At 44.8% G+C, this 15434-nt stretch overlaps 2 pseudogenes; one reads left to right on the top strand and one right to left on the bottom strand.

The window, feature by feature from the left end:
- Positions 1-390: 390 nt before the first annotated feature.
- LOC136406373 (DNA/RNA-binding protein KIN17-like) overlaps positions 391-15434 on the bottom strand; it is a 37264-nt pseudogene continuing 22220 nt past the window's right edge.
- On the top strand, positions 4683-5878 carry LOC136405506 (RNA-binding motif protein, X-linked 2 pseudogene; annotated as a pseudogene).

Genomic DNA, 15434 nt, shown 5'->3' on the forward strand with positions numbered 1-15434 from the left:
TCCTCGCAAGTAGTGACTTTCTCGGACTACACTCCCTCCTTGCACCTTCAGGCTCCTGTAGCTGGCCTCAGGGATGCTTCATTTTTTATTTTTTGTATGGTTCTAATTATCATATATAAAACACTTTACAATAACATTCTTTTAATGGACATTTAAAAAATTAAGAAAATATTATAAAGAACACAAAAATAAAAAATTTACATACTTTTTATATTTCATGAGATAAAATTAAATTTTTCTATAAGCTTAGTTCAAAAACTATACAGTACTATTTAAATAAATCCATTTGTTTTATGCAAAAGAAACATCTAACACAGTAGAGTCTTGTAGTGCCTTGGCGAACACCAATTTTATGCTTTAGGATTTTAATATGCTAACAAATTTTCAAACTCAAGCAAGTTTAGAAATGTCTCTATATTGAATTCTTTCAGCTATGTGTCCTTTTAAAGAGCCAGTTTCCATGATTGTAGTAGCTGAAAAGGTCTTCTCATTGATGGATTCTAAGATACCTTCATTTCCTCTGTGGCCTCCTTTTAAAATGAGAATTCTTTTTCCTGGTGCTGGAATTACTGTTTCCAAAGGAGTATGGTCAAGCTTCAGCTTGTCTCCAAAGTCAATTATCTTTACAACACCTGGATCATTTGTCAGATACTTTGCTAACAATGCTCTTTTTCTTATGCTTTTCTTTTTTTTTTTTTAATTTAATTTAATTTATTTATTTATTTATTTATTTTTAGAGAGGAGAGAGAGAGACAGAGAGGGAGAAAGAGGAAGAGAGAGAGAGAGAGAGAAGGGGGAGGAGCTGGAAGCATCAACTCCCATATGTACTTGACCAGGCAAGCCCAAGGTTTCAAACCGGCGACCTCAGTATTTCCAGGTCGACGCTTTATCCACTGTGCCACCACAGGTCAGGCTCTTATGCTTTTCTCTCTAAGTTTTTTGGTTATAATTTTCAGCATGATTTCAGGCTGCAGCCAGCAGTCTGGTCAGGCAGCTCTTTCCTTTTCCTCTTCAATCTCCATGATTTCATCAAGTGCAGATTTCTTTGTCTTTTTTCCTTTGGTTGAGCTAAGCTCTGGGGAGATTCTTTCTGTTTCACTGATGCTCCAGTCTCTACCACCTTCAATGAACTTGGTCCCTAAAAAGGTGATTTGGAAGATGTTGCTGTTGAACTATACGTTCCTTTATTCAAATTAAAGTCACTTTCTCTTCATCATTTTCTCTGCTTAATTCTGTAAAAACCAGGGTCTCCTGTTCTTTCCCTTCCAGACCTCTTTTCATTTGTTCTTCAATAAATTTGGCAGCTTTTTCTTCATCATCGCTGTCCTACTGCTTTTTCTCAAGTTCCAGGGGCTGTCAGATAGTTTCTGAGTGCCTGTCTATGTACTGAATATACCAGCCTTGTGGTGTCACACCGCTTCGCACAACCTTCTCTGCCCAGCCACTGGCTAAAATCACTCAGAGCCTCCCTCAAAGTGGCATTCACACGGAGGTGCTCTCAGTGGCTGAAGGACTCATTGCAAAAAATGTTGTGAACTTTATTCATGCCAAAGTGTCTCCTGAGAAGTTCTGGAAAGTCATTTCAGAATTCCTCTAGAAATCCATAAACTGCTGAGGATTTACTAAAACCAGCAGTGGTTTTCCTTTCAGGCATCTGATTCTGTTTAACTCAAATGGCTGGTGTATTTCCCTGTGCGGAACCAATCCTTTAGGAGTGTGGATGTGTGAGCTGTGTTGTCCAGGGGTTACCCAGACCAAGCAGCTTCCCTCACCCACCTTGAAATTAGCGCTATGGTCATGAGACTGGTGACCACAGCAAGTGACCAGTTGGTAGTGAACAACTCTCCTCTGAAGCTTGTTTTATGTGAGACTGGTCTGAACATGGCTATTGTCAGCACAGGACTGAGCACACTTTGGAAGGGAGGCCTCGTCCTCCCGTGGGCACCTGCAGCACTGTGTAGGAAGGCACGCAGACACCCAGCTGTGACTCGAGGTGCTCAATCAGTGGCAGTGCACAACTCCCCACAGAGAAGGGTGAAGGAAAGCTAGCTGGGAATTAAATCTGACTTTTACATCTGACTTTCTTTCTCCAAAATAACTTTGAAAACAATAATACAGTGGACTTCATCATTGATCTAAACTTCATTATAAAGCCCTTGTGGGTCTACATTTATGTGTCTTACGACAGCACAATCTTATTCAACTAGGTGATAGAAGTTTCCTGAAGAATCTAAATATGGAGTAGCAGGAAAGCCCTATAGATGATGTCACATAATGTGGTCTCACTTCCCTAATGTGATGGCCTGGAGAAAAACAAGACTAAGTTTTGAGAGAAAGAGGAAGCTTGGAAAAGTCCAGCATGTTTTTTGGTCCCTCCTACTGCTGGTGAGGTTTCTGAAGCAGTTTGGCAAACTTTAGATTAGGCATAATCAACTAAAGGAAAAGCCATAACTGTATAAAGATATCTAATTCTTTAGTCTATTTAGTTCTTTTGTCTTCCTAATTCACTTAACCTTTGGGCCTGGGGTCTAGGAACCCCCCCCCCCCCCAGGTAGGAGGTGGGATGTGGTATAAATGGAACAATTTTGTGATCTTGTCTAGTTCTCTGAAATCAAGTTTTTTTCATCCCTAAGAATTTTCAACTTGTACTTGAAGGCATTTATAGAAAGCTTCTAGATCAAAGGTCTCTGAGCACTGTCTCCACAGAGAACTTACAGGAAGCTCTAGAATAGTGATGTGCCCGACACATATCATATAAAATGCAGTATAAGTCGCATATGTAACTTTAGGTGTTATAACAGCCCCAATAATAAAACAAGCAGAACTTAGTATTAACCCAATAGATAAAATGTTCATCATTTCAACATGTAACATGAAAACCAATGAACTTGTATTTTCAGTACTAACTCTGAAGTCTGGTATGTACTTTAAACTGACAGTACAGCTCAGCTCAGATTAGCCCCATATCAAGTGCTATGGTAAGTGGCTATCAAGTTAGATTAGATTAAAGAAAAGGTAAATCGAGGGCCTACTATGCCTCTTAAATGTTTTTTGCCATCTGTTCCAGACAGATGATGGTCTAAATGACTTGCGTAGAATGTAGTTTCAGTATTTCTGGCAGGAGAGTAGAGATATTTCCAGAGGTAAGTTCCCAGGAACCAGAACATTGAAACCACTTAAGCTTTGCACTTGGACTTTGTCAGAATCACTGCCGTTTACATTTTTTTTTAATTGTAGGATTCCTTCTCTATGAAATGTCCAGAATAGGTGAACCCACAGAAATGGAAAGCAATTGGTGGATATCAGGGATAAGGATGAGAAGGGCATGAAAATAACTGCTTCATGGGTACAGGGTTTCATTGTGGGTGACAAAAATGTTTCAGAATTGGATACGGTGGCGGCTTTACAACACTGTGAATGTACCCCATGACACTGAATTATTCCCTTTAAAATGCTCTAACCAACTGCGCTATCCGGTCAGGGTGGGAAAGGCTTTTAGTAACTAATGGGTGAGCATCTTTCCTAAGATGAAGTATTTTCTGAAATACTGTCAAACTGTGTTCCCCAGAACCTTGGATATTCTCTGGGCCTTTGGGGTAGTAGGCTAGGGAAGAAGTTCTGCGTACAGTCTCGCCTGCTGCTCCTGCAGCAGGCTTTTCTTACCTTGATATGTGAGAATATTCTACAAAAAGTGTGGTTCATAAGCCACTAGTTTGATTTCCAACATCTAACATTGGCTCACCTACACGGAGATCTGTGCGGTTGTAGACAGCTACCTTCTAACATCCCTCCGAAGAAACTACAGCTTCTCCCAGAGGCACAGGTTTACTTCACCTGTTTCCAGTTTCTATTATGGAATTCCCTCGCACCTGAGTTCTCCTGCTATCACTTTTTCATTGCTTAATACTTGACGTTATCACAATTCAGATAGCACAATCTTAAGGAGATTTGCTGCTAAGAAATATAATACATGGCAACACCAGTCTCCTGGGCAAGAAGCCATTAGTGTGGAACAGCTTTAGGTAAACCCTAGATTCCAAACAGAAACCTACAGAGTGAGTTTAATCCAAAGTGGCCTTGTCACAATTGAGGTATTTTAGTTAAGGCCACGCTAAGGGTGTATGTAGCCAAACAGCTGAACGCGCGCCCCCTGTCGACCCAGCTGCACTTGACAGGAGAGCACCGGTACGCAGGGCGGCCGCCACTTTGTATTTGCGCCCAGAGACGTACCTGTCATTGTTCCCCACTGGACTACAGCCTCTAAAGAGGAAGAGGCCTATTTTATTAATATTTGGGCCAGAGCTTGTCGAATATTAAATACGGCATCGTTGGGCACAGTAACGTGCACAGGAGGCGATCAGTAAGGCGATCAGTAAATACTTGCCAGATGCCTACACGAACGAATGAATACCTGGCAAGAATGAGTCGGCCTCCTACCACGCCCACCTCCTAGAGGACTGCATTTCCCCGCGGGCCTGGCATCATGGGCTCCCGTGAAGTACCGGAGCGACAATACTTCCCACCGACCCCTATTAGTCTTCCCCAGTCGACGCCGCAGTGTTTCATGGGAAAGGTAGTTCTAAGGCTTGTTGTCCCGCCCCCAGCAAACGGAGGCCAGACTACACTTCCCAGCAAGCGGCGCACCGGCCTGGGAGGACTGGCAGCGCTGCAGAAGCCAAAGAGGGTGTTGTGCCCCGGTGGACCCTCTACAGCCCGAGTTTCATGCAGGTTCGGTCGCAGGGCCTCCGGAAGACGGCTGGAGACCGCCTGGTACGACTCCGGAAGAGAAGGATTTCTTGAAGAAATCCTAAGCCCGGAAGATGAACTCGTTAACTAAAGTAAGGCTGATCAGTGAGCTGAATGAGCGTGAGGTCCAGCTCGGGGTGGCAGATAAGGTGTCTTGGCACTCCGAGTACAAAGACAGCGCCTGGATCTTCCTGGGAGGACTTCCTTATGAACTGACGGAAGGGGACATCATCTGTGTGTTCTCACAATGTGGGGAGATTGTTAACATCAATCTGGTGCGGGACAAGAAGACTGGGAAGTCCAAGGGGTTCTGTTTCCTCTGCTATGAAGACCAGAGGAGCACGATTCTGGCCGTTGACAATTTTAATGGGATCAAGATCAAAGGAAGAACTATTCGAGTGGATCATGTGTCTAACTATAGGGCACCTAAGGACTCAGAAGAAATGGATATTGTGACCAAAGAGCTCCAGGTTATAGGCCATGGGGCTCCACTGTCCTCACTAAATTCATCTGAGGGCTCTGAAGAGGACAGACCCACCCAAAAACAGAAAAAGGAAAAAAAGAAACGAAAGAAAGGTAAAGAGACGACTAATCAGGAGGAACTGGCAGAGCCTCCCGCCTCCTCTTCAACTCCCAGAAGCAGGACGGTAAAGGACGAGGATGACCCTGGGTCTAAAAAGCAGGGCAGCAAGAACCCAGAGAGGAGGCAGAAGCCAGAGCACAAGGAGGTGCGGAAGCTGCAGCCCAGTTACCCTGAGCTCGGGTCGTCCAGCTGCGGGGAAGTCGGGGGCCGGGAGAGGGAGCTGAAGAAGGAGAAGTCCAAGCAGGAACACAAGTCCTCAAGCAGGAGAGAAGAAAGAGAAGAGAGAAACAGTGACAGAGACAGAAGTCAAAGCTCAGATACACATGGTCTGCACGAAGGGCGTTCTGAGAGACATAGCCATACAAGTAGAGGTCGTAGTGGAGGTAAATCCCATGTGCCTAAAACACTCCCACACCCCTCACACCCGGACCCCTGGAATGCCAGTGACCTTATACGTCACTGAGGCTGCAGCCCAGCAGCTAGCTGCTCGGTAAAATTGAAAATGAACTACATTTTAAAAATGCAGTCGAATTTAGTTATGCTTTAAAATAAAAAACAAAATAAAAAAATCACAAAAAAATTATTAATATTTTTATTCATTTTAGATAGAAGAGAGAGAGAAGCAGGGGAGGAGCAGGAAGCATCAACTCCCATATGTACCTTGACCAAGCAAGCCCAGGGTTTCAAACCAGCGACCTCATATTCCAGGTCGACACTTTATCCACTGTGCCACCATAGGTCAGACAAATCACATATTAAAAAAAAAAAAAGAAAACTCAGGTACTCTTTTACTGTTTCTGTATTTAAAATCTGAGGCTGCAATCTTTAATTCCTTGAATATTAGTCATTGAAAGAGCTGTAGTTTCAACAGTCAAAATTCTGGAGTTCTCTGCAAAATCTATCTGTCCCTGGGAATATGCTTAGTATTCTCAGGGTATGTATCCTTAAACTGGGTTCATAGGCCCTGGCCGGTTGGCTCAGTGGTAGAGCGTTGGCCTGGCATGCAGGAATCCCGGGTTCAATTCCTGGCCAGGGCACACAGGAGAAGCGCCTATCTGCTTTTCCATCCCTCCCCCTCTCCTTCCTCTCTGTCTCTCTCTTCCCCTCCTGCAGCCAAGGCTCCATTGGAGCAAAGTTGGCCTGGGCGCTGAGGATGGCCCATGGCCTCTGCCTCAGGCGCTAGAATGGCTCTTGTTGCAACAGAGCAACGTCCCAGATGGGCAGAGCATCACCCCCTGGTGGGCATGCCGAGTGGATCCTGGTTGGGCGCATGCAGGAGTCTGTCTGACTGCCTCCCCGTTTCCAGCTTCAGAAAAAATACAAAAAACTGGGTTCATAAATATGGCCCTTGAATTTATGGCCCCAACTAATGATGAGATGTCCAGGAAAGGGGAAATAGGAAGTAACTCTAGAATTCTAATCATTGTGCTAGATGTTTAGAACTCTCCTGTGACCTTTTCAGTTGGCAAGTAGACCCAAGAGTAGAGAAGTGTGCCTTAACTAGGTTTAAACAACTTGATGTGAATGTGATGATAATTCCTAAAATCAGCTCACTCTAACCCCATCTTTTCCTGTTTTTGAAAATTTAAACTTATTGGTGGTGTATATATATATACATATTGTATACATATATATGTATATATATATTTGACATATATATATAAGTCAAAAGTAGGTTGTTGGTCAAATAAGTTTGTAAAATATGATTTTTATGTTTGCTCACTTTTATTTTTACAAAATGATGCTGGGCAGCGCCAGGTATATGTGGTTTGTGAAACTGCAAATTATCTTACTGCTTGGGAAGGGTCATTTTGCTAATGTTTGCTGGAGGAGGGGTCTTTATGGGCCCAGGTAGTTTTGCAGAGAGAGAAAAAGGAGAAGGAAAAAGAAGCCATGTTTGCAGTGAGAGGAAAGAATGCAGAGTGCTGAAGAAAGAAGCCATGTTGGCAGAGAGAGAGAAGGTGTGCAGATGGGAACCAGAGGTGAGAGGCTTTTGCGAGCTCCGCTGAGACTGGTGGGCCTTTGATTCTAGGAGAAACCAGAGAAGATTCTCCTGGTTGTGGAACCGGAGAATGTGTCGGTGTCTTTGGGAGCCCTGAATGGAATGGGAAGTGTTTTCCCACTGTGTGTATTGCTCGCCTGCTGGGAGCGAGCTAGGATTAAAAAAGTAATGGCCCACCAGTTCTTGGTCCCGTTGTTTCATTACCCTCTGCCCAAATTCAATGAGAACCTGCATATGACTGGCCATGATGGCGGCCTTTGGCCATACAATCAATAAATAAAACATTAAAAAAAACTAAGTGTAGAAGATACAAAATAGGCATGTACAAAATAGGCATGAAGAGAGAAAACCAAGGGTTTAAGAAGAAGGAGCATACAATACTGACAGGAATGTAAAAGATTCTGTGCAGAGACAAGAAAGAGGGAAGGAAAGGAAGCTCCAAAGACAAAAAAACCCAAAAAACAAACAAACAAAAAAACCAAACAAACCATAAAAGGAGGGGCTGCAATGGGGATTAAAATATGGAAGGGAGAAGAATTAATTTTGGAAGCCGGTGAGACCAGGCAAATTCAGCGTGGAATAGCTGTTGGAGAAAGCGTGACAGGGAGTTTGGGTCTTTGGTGTTAGTCCCATATTTGTCAAAGCTGTGCGACTTGGCAAGTTACCCTCCTGCTCTGGAGTTAACTTTCCTCTTTATGAAATGAGAGGGTTGAGGGAGTGACTGTGATTCATTGTAGCTTCGCCATTCTCATTCCAAACTAAGAAAATGCTAATCAAGACTCAATCTTCTGAGAAAATGTTATTAAATCCTAGACTAGAGGACTGTTGTTGTTCTATTTGTAATCTTTTACATTTACATTTCATTTACATTATTACATTCAGTCTATAGCTAGTCAAGTCTGTCATTTTAAAAAAAAAAAAATTTTATTTATTGATTTTAGAGCGGGAGAATGTAAGGCTAGTGGCTGCCGCCATCATGGCCACGCAGATTCTCATTGGGTTCAGGCAGACGGAAAGGAACTATGTGGATCCAGAAAATGGTGGGCCGTTCCATTTATTAAAGTCTCGTAGTGGCGGACGAGCAAACTGGCAGGGAAGACCGCTTCCCTCTCTCTCAGGGCTCCCAAGCCCTGACTCATTCTCCGGACTCTCCTGGACTCACAGGCCCCCACCAGCCTCAGCATTCCCCAGCCAAACAGACTGGGGCAAAATCTCAGGGCTCCCAAATCCCTCAGCACTCTCTCTCTGGACAGTAGCAAACAATGGCCCCTCCCAAGCAGGAAGGCAACCTGCAATTTGCAATCTGCCGCCCTGAGGGCAAGTAACGCAGCCTTCTACAGACTACATACATGGCATGGCCCTGCGCCAATGCAAAATACAAGCAAGCAAACCTGACTCACTTGTTTACCCAACATTCCACTCCTTTAGGATTGCTCACTTCACAATCTACACCACAGGTATCCCTGTGTGAGGAGTGAGGTATATTACATAAACAAACAGACTACAGCAACAGCACAAGTTACACAATTACAACAATGACAAAGGTACCGTCTGCAATGTCTCCCTGAGCTCTCTGCCCAAGGCATAAACTGGAAGCCCATTCCTAGCCCCCTGCTCCACAGTAGGTGGGCCTCTATATTCCAGGGCTGTGTCCATGAAAACCTTAAAGTGTCGTTGGTGCATCTCTGCAACTGGATGAGAGCAGCTTTCTGGTGCAGGAGGGCCTCCACCAGACCTGCCCTGCCCTCCATCAGAGTCTCTCATGCTGTCCAAAAGCAGCAGTCCATTCAACAAGGGAGCCGGTGCCCCACTGTGGTTGCAGTCCAAGAGTCAGTCCACAATAGACAGACCAGCTGTTTGTGCAAATCACCAAGGTAAAGGTCCATTACAGTCAACTAGGTTCACACAGAGCCTCAGGCCTCCCCCCTCAAACCTGCCATCATGGGAGCTCTGAAGACACTGCCCCAAGGAGGAGTGCATGGCAACGGTGGCCAACCTCTCCACCTCTGCTCCAGAGAGCATGATGCCATCCACCCCTATGCCCCACAACCTCAGTAACCAGACTACCAGTGGCTCAGTAGGTTTCTGCCTAAATTGAGTTCCCAACTCCATCAACTCTGCCTGGGTGTAGGGCTGGGCCACAGAGTGTTCCATTACCTGGGAAGGGGGCTGTGCCTGCCCAGAGGGACTCCTGGCTACTGGGTTTTTACCTTCTGGATGACCACTGGCCAAGTTCTGAGTATGCGGACTGCAGCTTCAGCCTGAGCCTCCTCATCCTCAGAAAAGGAGCTTGAAATACCCGCTTCCGCCGACTCAGAGCCACTCCACCAGCACAGCTCCATCTTCGGCTGCTCCAGCTGCTGGCTCTTGGCCCAAAGCTGAACCCAGAGTTGTTTCTCCAACAACTGCTGCTGCCAACAGTCAACTTCCAGGGCAAACTGCAACTCATGAACCTGTAGATAGAGATAGATTTAATGGCAGGCGCACTGGGTGCGTGCCCTGGGCCCCGACTTCTGAAGGGCCCCGCAAAACCCCAACTTTACACTTTTTTCTAATGACACCAAGTTTGGTTTTATGTGTGCAATTTTAACATTAATAGAACATAATATTTTTTATTTAAAAATATGGTTAACATATATATATTTCTATTTTCCCTGTCTCTCTTTTTTTCAGGGGCCCAATATTTTCTTCTGTGCCTAGGGCCTCCACTGACCTTAATCTGCCTCTGCCTGCAGTTCCAGGTGCTGTCAGTGCTCAGCCTGCATCTCAGCTCCACTGACCTTAGTCTGCCTCTGCCTGCAGTTCCAGGTGCTGTCAGTGCTCAGTCTGCATCTCAGCTCCACTGACCTTAGTCTGCCTCTGCCTGCAGTTCCAGGTGCTGTCAGTGCTCAGCCTGCATCTCAGCTCCACTGACCTTAGTCTGCCTCTGCCTGCAGTTCCAGGTGCTGTCAGTGCTCAGCCTGCATCTCGGCTCCACTGACCTTAGTCTGCCTCTGCCTGCAGTTCCAGGTGCTGTCAGTGCTCAGCCTGCATCTCGGCTCCACTGACCTTAATCTGCCTCTGCCTGCAGTTCCAGGTGCTGTCAGTGCTCAGTCTGCATCTCAGCTTTCAAACCCGGCCAGCTTCCTTTTCCAGCGCTCACTCCAGCTCACACTGTTGCTGGTTCTCAGATCTGCAGCTCTTTCTCCAGTGACTGTTCCATCGTGCCGTTGGTGCCACTTGGTCTGTAGCTCACTCTGGAGCTCTCAAGCTCAAGCAGCCTCTCACAGGGCTGTATAAACAGCCAGCCCATGGTACCCAAAAGGACAGCCATGGGGAACCATAACAACCACCACTCCTCCACTCCACCCCTCAAGGGTGGCTGCGGTTCTATACCAGTCAGATCCAAATTCTGCTGGCTTCACCAGATGTAAGGTCAGGGGCCTTTTGCAGACTACACACACACACACACACACACACACACACACACACACACACACACAAACGGCGCTGCCCCGTGCCAATGCAAAATACAAGTGAGCAAACTCAACTCGCTTGTTTACCCAACAGAGAGGAAGGGGCATAAAGAGAGAGAAACATTGATTTGTTGTTCCACTTATTTGTGCATTCATTGGTTGATTCTCATATATGCCCTGACCATGGATCAAACCTGTAACCTTGGTCTATTGGGATGACGCTTTAACAAACTCAGCTACCCACCCAGGCAGTCCAATCTGTCAGAAGCTTTGGATTACATGCAGTCAAGTCTGTCCTTAGCTTTGCTAATTTTTACTGAAAAGGACAGAACTGATAAATGTTTGTACAAGATATTATGGTGGGAAAATAGAATAATAAGCATTAATGTGTGGGAATGAGTTCATTCAGCACAAATAGAATCAGAAACCAAGACAGGAATGATGCCGACCTTGATACAGACACACTGGGAACGTGCTGCAAGTGTGCCTGGTGCACAAAGAGTCACCATTTGGGCAAGTCCATTATTGTTCAAGCCCTGGAGAGAGAGAAGCCATTGCAGGAAGGCAGTTCTATCAACAGACGGGATCTGAGGGTGGCACCAGACAGTGCCAAGCAGCACAGATTAGCAGAAAATAAGCCACATGTATATTTAATATCCAGTGCATGTAGACAGACTATGCTGGTCTGAAAAATCTCTGAAATTGTATCTCATGGAGGATGGAAAGCTTGAAATATTTATTTATTATTATTTTTATGTGAGAGGAGGGGAGATAGTGAGGCAGACTCCCACATGCACCCCAATTGGGATCTACCCAGCTACTCTGTCTTCGGCTGGTGCTCAAATCAGTGGAGCTATTTTTAGCACCTGAACCTGCCACATTCAGAGCAATGGAGCTGTCCTCAGTGCCCAGGGCCTATGCTGGAACCAATTAAACAACTGGTTCTGGGAGGGGGAGAGGGAGACATGGGGGAGAGGATGGGGAGGAGAAGCAGATAGTTGCTTCTCCTGTGTTCCCTGACTGGAATCAAACCCAGGTCATCCATACGCCAGGCTGACACCCTATCCACTGAGCCACCAGCCAGGGCCAAAGCTTAAAATATTTATGTTGTATAAAGAGCTCTGATGAGTGGTTCATTCTTCTGGTTTACATCTCACCTCTTCTGACTCCTCCCCACCTCCAGCTTTGTTTCATTTGAAACCAGCTGCCATGAGCTTCTTGGGAGAGTGCCTGTGTGTTCTTCATTGCTGCAGGTCCAATGTCTCCTAGAGTCCTGTCACATAGTGGCTGCCCAATAAATAAAGGTTTAATGTACAAATAAACAAATGAAGCTACTTGAGGGTTCCTCAGAGGAAGTTATGCTCTAGAACAGATGCTATTTTATTTATTTTAATTTTCATTTTTTTCTAAGTTTTTATTAACATAACTTTTAATTTATTTTTAAAATTTAAGTATTGATTTGAGAGAGAAAGGGAGAGAGGGAGAGAGAGAGATATAATTAATCTGTTTCTGTATGAGCCTGACCGAGGAATAAACCTACAACCTTTGCACATCTGGAGGATGCTCTAACTAATGGAACTATCCAGCCAGGGCTTAACATAACTTTAAAAAAACCAAGCTTTAATACCAGTGTGTGTGTGCATGGGGGGGGGGCGGTGGGGGGTAAGGGTGGGAGAAGAGGTGAGAGGAGGACCAGGCACGGTGTGGGGAAGAAATTCTGCTCATTCCGTTGTGATTTCATAGTGCTCCAGAGGAACAGGGTCCTTTAAATTCATGTGCCCTTCTTTAGTCCGCTGTTATTTCAACGAGTACCAGTTGGGGTGATGATCAACTTCATAAAGTCCTCCAGGGTGTCATCAGTGTTGAACGGCAGGTGGCCCTTCTTCCCTAGATGGTTATTACAAATAGCCTCAATCCCCTTGTCTGGCCCTCCACTTGCCTAGAGCCTGAGAGGCAACAACCTCATCACTGGAGAGCAAAGCCAGGGCCGCAGCCAATACTGAGAAACGGCAGTGGAAGTGCACAGGCTAAAGAGCCTGTCCCCTCTCCCAGTGCCAGCCAACACCTGGCAGTGTTCTCTGTGATGCCAGCCCCCCTGGACGTGCATTGGCAGACATGGCTTTGGGTTCCACAGGCTTGTAGCTCATGTACTGCAGCTCTGGTTCCCCAGGGCAAGTAGACCAGGGATGAAAGGTATGTTCTAAGGAAAGTAACCCCACAGGGTGACCTGATCATAAGTTCCTAACTGGAAGGTCATGGTGGGTAGTGTCCCTTTTAAGCTGATGCTATTTTAAAGACTTACAGCAGGACCCTATAAGTACTATAAGTAAAAAGCAGTGGCACCGAGGCTTCTTCAGAAATTTATAAGAATTGAAATTGTAAAATCAACACATAACGAAAGAGAGCAAGTATTTGGAGACTTTCTTGAAAGCAAAAACAAAACAAGCAAACAAATGAAGAAAAAAGAAAACAGAATGTCTCTGGGCCTGAAGGTGGGGAAAAAGGGCCTGGCTCTAGCATTCCATGTTGGAATCAACACGGCTAAGAAAGCATAGACCAACAGAACAGGAATGCATCGAAAGGAGAGAAAACAGGAGCCAGAGAATCAGAGATCAACTCTGCCAGTGTTTACCAGTGTGGGCTGAAATAAAAAAGTACTCACATTCGGAATAGCCTTACAGTGAAAATGGATTTGTCAGAGTAGCTTGCTAGGATCTTATGTTCTTCTAGCACTAATATTTGGCTCCCATGGAGACTTCCTTATAGGGAACAGTATCTCGACGTATCTCTTTCCTATAAACTCCACTCCTCTAGGAGCAGATTCTGAGATGGAGTTTGGAGAACAGAGGTTTACTGCTCGGTAGGGGTGGGTAATGACCATGTAAGATAAGGGGAGGAAAACGGGATTGGGCAGGAAAAGTCTTCAGAGCACAATGCAGACTTGGCCTGTGAAAGGAAAAGGAAAGGACGCAGACTGGGCAGGGAGAGCTTCAGACTGTGCTGTGGGTCTGAACAAGTCTCCACCGCTCTACAGGGGCTCCGGGACAAGGACTAGAGGAGTCCCACGTTGGGCAGACACAGCCAGACCCTGGTACTCCCAGCTGCGGAGCATTGGCTGGGGGTTGCCTAGAAGAATGTGGCCTCAGCTTGAACATGTGTTATATACTGAAGGCACTGCCCCTGGAAGCTGTCAGCCAACTGCCCTCCTTGAAGCTGAACAAGCTGCTGCACTATTCAAAGCCATTTCCAAGTCTCTTATTTCATGCTGACTCTCACTATAGAACGTGGCTGGAGAGTTGGATGCTTGCTTTCCCAGCCTCCTTCACAATCAAAATGAGCATATGCTGTCAAATGGGGCTCTGGGGAGTTAATCGGGCAAAAAGACAAAGCTTTGTAGAAAGAAAGTATTCTCCCTTTCCTAACTAGCTATTTTTTTTTTCTGATTTTGAATGCAGCATTGATGTCTGTGGTGGCAGACATCTTGTTACCCTGAGACTGTAAGCAAACATGCTAAAGGAAACTGCTTTATCTTTTTGAATAAACAATAATAATAATAAAAAAGGTTCTGTCTAGCCTGTGGTGGTGCAGTGGATAGAGGATCAACCTGGTTGTGCTGCAGGTGCCAGTTCGAAACTCTGGGCTTGCCCGGTCAAACACATATGACAACCAATCAGTGAAAAGCTAAAGTGAAGCAACTATAAGTTGATACTTCTTGTTCCTCCCCTCCCCCCCATCCCATGAAGTGAATAAATAAAATCTTTAATTAAAAAATAAGACAGTGGAAGAAACTGACTGTTGTAATACCTCAGAGTAAGATTTCCACATCAATTCTAGTTTATCAAGTGACAGGTACGGATTGCTTCACAAATCAGATAGGTATTCTGTTAAGTGAATCTAGACTTTACTAATAAGTGGGGGAGTTAAGTACATGCATGTATTTAATCATGTATGACAAGCAACAGCCCTAAACTAGTTTTTATTGAAATAGCCCAGAGATTTATTAAATGAAGTTAAGCCACAAAAGTAGAAAACGAGAACAAAATATGTAACAAGTTATTATATTTATTCTACCTTTCTATGTCTATTAGGTTAATCTGATGCAAACATGCACATGACTAAGTTTATGACACTTGACTAGTTATCTTGCCACACCAAAAGCTTCCATTCACATAATGGGAGGAGCTCCATGTTACCCACAGTTGACATTTGAGTCAGTTTGAGGCAATGCACAAGAGCCAAGTAAGCAGACAGGACTTTGTGATACAGGAAGTGACTGTTGTCTTGCTAAGACATTTAGTTTCTGGCTGAGCTAGGTAGGAATGACGTCTACCTCATTATGTTTGGTTTCTGTTTATTTTAAAGATTTGGTTTCATACCTAACCCTTAACTACAATATTAAGCATTAAGTGGAACTTTTGTTCTATCATCACGTTATAGAAAGTCATTGTAAGGACAGCTTAATAGTACACAAAGACACTTAGGATTTTATTTGTTTTAGGTTAAGTGCCTCAGAATGTTTTCTCTATGAAGTGATGAAACCAACCTCATATACTAAGGAATAAGTCAACCAGTACATGTAAAGCATTTAGAACAATGGTACAAAGGCTTAGCTCCTGGTGCTACTATTCCTTGTCCATAACCACATGTT

Source organism: Saccopteryx leptura, chromosome 5, assembly GCF_036850995.1.
Source record: "Saccopteryx leptura isolate mSacLep1 chromosome 5, mSacLep1_pri_phased_curated, whole genome shotgun sequence".
Classification (NCBI taxonomy): domain Eukaryota; kingdom Metazoa; phylum Chordata; class Mammalia; order Chiroptera; family Emballonuridae; genus Saccopteryx; species Saccopteryx leptura.